Here is a 6,772-nt window from a genome sequence, read left to right on the forward strand (position 1 = left end):
GTTACAAATCCCGCCTGAGGAGATAACTAATTTATAGTGAAGAAGGGTCAGAATTGTTAGATAGCAAAATAAAGGTAACTTTAAAGAATAAACTGTACTAATTGGCTAAACCAAAAATTCTGAAAATTTTATAGTAAGAATATATGTGAGCCTAGTTTTTGTAAAAATTAGTGGATCTTAATTTGGAGTTCCATAGCTCTAGGTATAAATAATTCAGAAGCTGTGACTCAAGAAAATAGCTTCACCTAAGTAAAAGTAAAAGTGCAAATATGGTTGTATTACCTAGAGGAGCAAGTTGATAATTGCTTATTATTTTTCATACGGTCTTAATAAGCTATGAAGCTTACTCCCTTCCTTTCCTTTTCTTTAGTGTTTTCAGGTTAGCTCGGGATTAGAGATCGTCGAAGGCAGCATCACACTATCAAGCCATCACCTTTGTAAAATTGATATACGTTAAACATTTTTAAGTGAATGGCATGTATTTGGACTTATTTTTATGTTTTGTGTTATTGTGATTAGCCAAATGCATTGGCTTATATTGAGTTATTGTATATGGCCAAGAGGTGTGTCTTATTTTAATTATGGTTTGTGAACCTATCTATCTATGCTATGTTCTAATGCTTGTGATGAGGTGGTGTGATAATGCTTTTTGGCCATATATGGTTGGCATTAATGTTATGAATGTGTCTTAATATGAGATGCTAAATCATTAAAATGATGTCATGATATGTGTCCTTAGTGTGTATAAGGATGTGAAGGATTAAGGGTAACATAAAGGCTTGGAAGATAGCCTAAGTGTTAACCACATGGGTAGAGACACGGCCGTGTGTCTCAGCCATGTGGGGGACACAGCCTTAGCACACGGGTGTTTGACTTGGGCGTGTGACTCTAAATTTTTGCTGAAGTCATAAACAGAGAGTTACACAGGCTGGAGACATGGGCATGTCCAAGCCACACGGGCTTGTGAAACCCACACGGGCATGTGACTCTCCAAAATGTGAAAATTTTCTAAGTGTTGTAAAAGTTTCATATGTTTACAGTTTGGTCCCGAACTACCGCGATTGTATGTTTTGGGCCTTGTAGGCCCATATAAGGGACGGTATGCATATGTATGAAAGTTTTTAAATAGAAAGAAATTTTATGGCTGATTTTTACAAGATTGATTGTGTTTAAGTCAGGTAATGCCTCGTACCCTATTCCGGTGTAGGACACGGGTAAGGGGTGTTACACAACCAATCCATACCCAAAATTACATCGAATTCATCAAACGGTAGTAACATCAAATTAGCTAGAAAACAGTAACCCTGAGTCATTAAAGGATAGTTCTTGCAAACTTTATCAACTAGGACCTACTTCCCTAAGGGGTTCGATACTTTAATCACAAATTCGATAGACTCAACAAGCAAACTCTTACTAGACACTAACTTCATACAAACATATGAATGAGTCAATCCAAGATCTATCAAGGAAATTACATTAGTGTTATAAAGAGAAAATGTACCGATGATAACATCTGGTGATGATGCATCTTCGCAAGCACCAATAGCGTAAGCTCTGGCAGGTGCTCTAGCCTTGGATCTTACAGCAGAGTCCTTTGTCATTCCTTTACTACTAGTCACAATTCCCTCTAGGTGGTCTCCCTCTGGAAGCTGTGTTGCTCAGTCTTGCGTTCTGAAATTTATCATTTTTGGCTAACTCAGGGCAATCTCTAATAAGGTGATCTAACGAACCACATTTGAAACAAGTTTTATTATTCATCTAGCAGTCTCTAAAATGTCATTGTCCACACTGTTGACATTCGGGTTTATTATTTTTCACACTACCCACACTCGTTACTGATGTAGCTTGAGCTTTAGGACTCGAGTATTGCTTTCCAAGATCTCTGTTTTGATACCCCACTGAAGCATTCAAACAAGTATATGAATCTTGTGATTTCTTTGACGAAGATTGATAGGGTTTCTTCATTGATCTTTTTTTCAAATCTCTAGCCTCGAAATCAGCTTTTCTCTTTTCTTTGCCAAGTTCCTCGACTTTGCAAGCTCGGTCAACTAGCACCATAAATTCTTTCAACTGTAGAATCCCAACTAGCAATCTGATATTTTCGTTCAATCCATCTCCAAATCGTTTACACATAATTGCCTCAGTTGAAACACATTCCCGAGCATATTTACTGAGTCTCACAAACTCTCTTTCATGCTCAGTCACAGGCATTCAACCCTATTTCAGCTCCAAAAACTCTTCTCACTTTTGTTCGATAAACTGCTGGCTAATGTATTTCTTTCTAAACTCAGCTTGAATGAATTCCCACGTAACTCTTTCTCTGAGCACCATAGATACCAAAATATTCCACCATTGATACACAGTGTCCCTCAGAAGTGATACGACACATTTTACACATTCAGCTGGTGTGTAAGATAGTTCATCAAATACTCTGATAGTATTCTCAAGCTAAAATTCAACTCTTTCAGGGTCGTCAGCAACAGTAGCTTTGAATTCTTCAGCCCCGTATTTTTGGAGTTTATCAACAGGCGACTTATTGAATCGTAAAGGCTCTAAACCTTGAGAACCTACGGGGATTGGTTGGGGAACAAGTGGGCGTGGAGGTTGCTGAGCAGTCGAATTTGTTCGGACATACTCAGTGAACCATTCGTTCATCATCTGGAAGAAGGCTTCCTTGGCCTCTACTCCCAGATTACCCGATACGGGTCTCCTTCAGATTGCACTACCCCATGAACAGAGGCTAGCGCATTACTTTCTACATCATCAACTACAGCTCGATTGGGATCCATTTACCATATGAAAACACAATTTAAACTATTAGGAGATATCACACTATCACAGGTTATATATGGCATGTATAGCTAGACTCTAACATACGCTACGTTGTACTAGAATAGACTAAATTGTAGCTCTAATACCAATAAATGTAACACCCTCACCCGTATTCAATGCTAGAATAGGGTTAGGGAGCATTACCAGGCTTATTATACAATTAAACATACATTTCACATATATTTTAAAATTTCATGTAATCATCATTCAACAACATTCACATTGTCCCTAATACGAGCCTACGAGGCCTCAAACATGCATTAGGAGGATTTGGGACTAAACCGATAATTAAAAAAATTTTGGAACACTTAGAAATTTTTGCAAAATACAAGGGAGACACGCCTGTGTGGCCCAACCGTGTGTCTCACCCCACCAAAGACACCCCTGTGTCACAGGCCGTGTCCCAACCCATGTCTAACCCTATGTAACTCTCTGACTTGGGTCACACGGCCAACCACACGCCTGTGTAACTAGCCCATGTGCCCTTTGAAATGACCACACACGCGTGTGTGCCAGACCGTGTGCTAGGCCTTGTCAAACCTGTAGGGTATACTGACTTATGCCACACGACAAAGTCACACGCCAGTGTACTGGGACGTGTGGAGCATACTGACTTGATTTTTAATTCAAAACCAGGGGACACACGGCCTTGTAACCTGACTGTGTGTCATACACGGCTGAGACACACACCCTTGTCTCTGCTCGTGTGGACAAAAATAGGCTATTTACCAAGCCATCTTGCAACCCAAATTTGAATACACCTATACCAAACCAAATGGCACTAAACATGACATAAATAGGCATTCATCCAATCTCAACCAAGCATAAATCATACCATTTCAATACCAACATATACAGGGCACATAAAAACCAAAATGTGCCATTCAATTTCATATCAAACCTCACTTTCACAAATCATCAACGTATTGTAATATCCCGAATTAGGGCCTAATCAGAATAGTGGTTTCATGACCACAAATTTGAGATAGAAATAATTATTTTATAATTATTTTGATGTTAATGATATGATTGCATGATTGTGTAAAAATTTCGTGATGAAATCCTATGCCGAAAGTGCTTAAATTGAAATTAGGGACTAAATCGAATAATTTGAAAATTTTGTATTCTAGGAGTTTTTAGTATGAAATTGCTTTGGAATATTAATGAGGAGGTCTTAAATAGCAATTTGACCAATTTTTAAGTCTATGGACAAAAATTGGACATGGATGGAATTTTTGGAAAGTTTAGTAGGAAGGGTATTTTGGTTATTTGTATATTAAATGAAATAAAACGGGAAAAATAACACAAAAATGATCATTTTCTCCATATTGTTGCTGCCGAATTTTACCTCTCCCCATAGCTAGGGTTTCTTCAACTTTCAAGCTTCATAGTAACTGATTTCATGCACCGTTTTTAATGATTTTTATGTTTTTGAAATCCCGGTAGCTCGAATTAACTTATGCTAGCAATAATTCAACCTAGGGTTCATATTTGGAAAAATACCCATAGGTGAAATTTTTGTATTTTGGTGTTTTATGATATAATATGAGGTGTTAACTTATGTTAGAAAACTTGTGCTATTCGGTTTTAAGCGAAAACGAGTAAAAGGGTTTAATCGATAAAAATACCTAATAGTCATAAGTACATGTTAGAGTGTGAATTTGATGTTGCCATAGAAGGGAAAAATGATCAGCTCATAAAACATGAGAATAAGGGATGAAGTTTAATTCCCGAGCCTAGGGGCAAAAGTGTAATTACGCAAAAGTTTAGGGGCAAAAATGTAATTTTGTCAAAGTTCGTATTAAATGCTGTTTTGATTAATGTATGTATTAAATAGGATTAATTTGGCATTATAGATCAAGAGAAACGAGATTCAAGTCGCGATCGAGGGAAAAACAAAGTTTACGAAGAATAGGCTCGATTGCTAATATTTTGTATCGAGGTAAGTTCATGTGTAAATGTAGTAACATAATTGTCATTTTGAGCAATTTAATGTTGTTTATATGATATGATGCTTATTATTATCATGAAATGTTATGTTTTGTGGTTATTATTGAATAATATGTAATTATGTGAATTACTTAATGAGTATGAACTATCACCGAGTATCGGTTCTGATATTCCGTGGAAGACGGCAAAGAGGTGATATCGAGGAAAAATCCCGTTTGAACGTTAGGAATAGATTAGAATAAAAGTGACATGTCACTAGGATACTTGAGTTCCAAGCTAGTTGAGTTGAGTCTGAGTTCACTTATGGGCGGGTTACATGGTAGCTTGGCTACATAAGTTTCGCAGGCTATTCAATTTGTCTAGCTGCGGGTATGACACTTACGTTCATGAAATCCGTGTATTCGAATTATATTCCGATGTGTATAACAAGTGAATCTTAAGTGAATAAGAACAATGCCTATAACGAAGGTGACATATTGGTAAGTGTGGTGAATTAGAAAATTTGACAGGTATGTGCTTAAATCCTCGGGTTGAGAACTTGGTATGATGAAATTGTAGAAAGATATTAATTAATATCTTGGTGTTGTTTATGCAAATGGTGTTTTATGTGGAATTTCATGATTATGTTACTTTCTATTTGCATGTGAACTTACTAAGCATCTATGCTTACCCCCTTCTTTTCATTCATTGTAGTTGTTGACAAGCCGGCTTGAGAATCGGGATAGGTCGAAGATTCGTCCATACTATCCGAAGGCCTAAATTGGTAAAATGGCTTGTGTGTTTTGAATGTGGCATGTATGGCAAAATACTCACTTTGTGTAAATGATCTTATGATATGGCTATGGTTTGGCAAGAAAAGGGTTTGTAAATGATTAGCCATTGGAATGGCCAATGTAAGTCATATTTGATGTTATGTATGTTTAAAATGCTATTTAGTCCATGAAAATATATAGTAAAGTAAAATTTGCCATAAAACAGAATCTGACAGCAGTAGTGATGTAAATTTGAAAAATCACTAAAAATAGTAGAAATGAAATTAAATGATGAGTAAGTTATGAAATTGAAGCTTGATGAGTCTATTTTCATATGGATGGAACAAAACAGGTATATGAGTTATATTTTGTGAGATATTTAAGTTTTGGTGGAACAGGGTCAGAGTGATCTCTGTATCCCCTGTTTTAAATTTACAAATTCACTATAAATTGTAAAAAAACAATTAGGAGTTTTATCTTACATGTATGAAATCCTTATTGAGTCTAGTTTTATAAGAAATAAATGGCATAGTCATTGAAACTCTGTACAGGGAGATATCTGAATCGTTATACACAGGGGTCAGAGTAGTCAAACCCTGAAATAGGGGAGACTTTAACTAATAAATTGTACTAATTGGCTTGGGAAAAAATTCTGGAAAAAATTAGTAAATATATATATGAGTCTAGTTTCAGGGAAAATTTACGGATCTTAATTTTGAGTTTCGAAACTCAAGATATGAATTTTCAAGCGACTGTGATGCAGTTGGCCAGCTTGTCTGGAAATTTTAAAAATAAATTGTTTGAGCTATTAAATTAATGAATTAAGTTTAGTAACACCTCAAGCTCGACTCTGGCGATGGTCTCGGGCTGGAGGGCGTTACATTTGGTGGTTTCAGAGCAGGTTTAGTCGGTTGTCGGACAATGTGTTTATGTACGGGTTTTGCTATACATGCCATATATATATATATTGTGATAGTGTGACAACTTTTGACCTTTTAAATGATTTTTTTTAAAGTAAACAAATCTCGATCCAGTTGCGGCTGATGATGTAGAGAGTAATGCACTAGCTCCGACTAAAAGGGCGGTGCCAACCGAAAATCCACCTCCTAATGTTGGTCAAGGAAGAGGAGAAGGGGCTCGAGAAGCCTTTCTCCAGATGATGAGTGCCTGGTATACTAAGTTCATTCGTACGAAGCCGAATGCACAACCTCCCCCACCTCCCCCGATTCCTCAACCTA

Source organism: Gossypium arboreum, chromosome 8 (genome assembly GCF_025698485.1).
Source record: "Gossypium arboreum isolate Shixiya-1 chromosome 8, ASM2569848v2, whole genome shotgun sequence".
NCBI lineage: Eukaryota > Viridiplantae > Streptophyta > Magnoliopsida > Malvales > Malvaceae > Gossypium > Gossypium arboreum.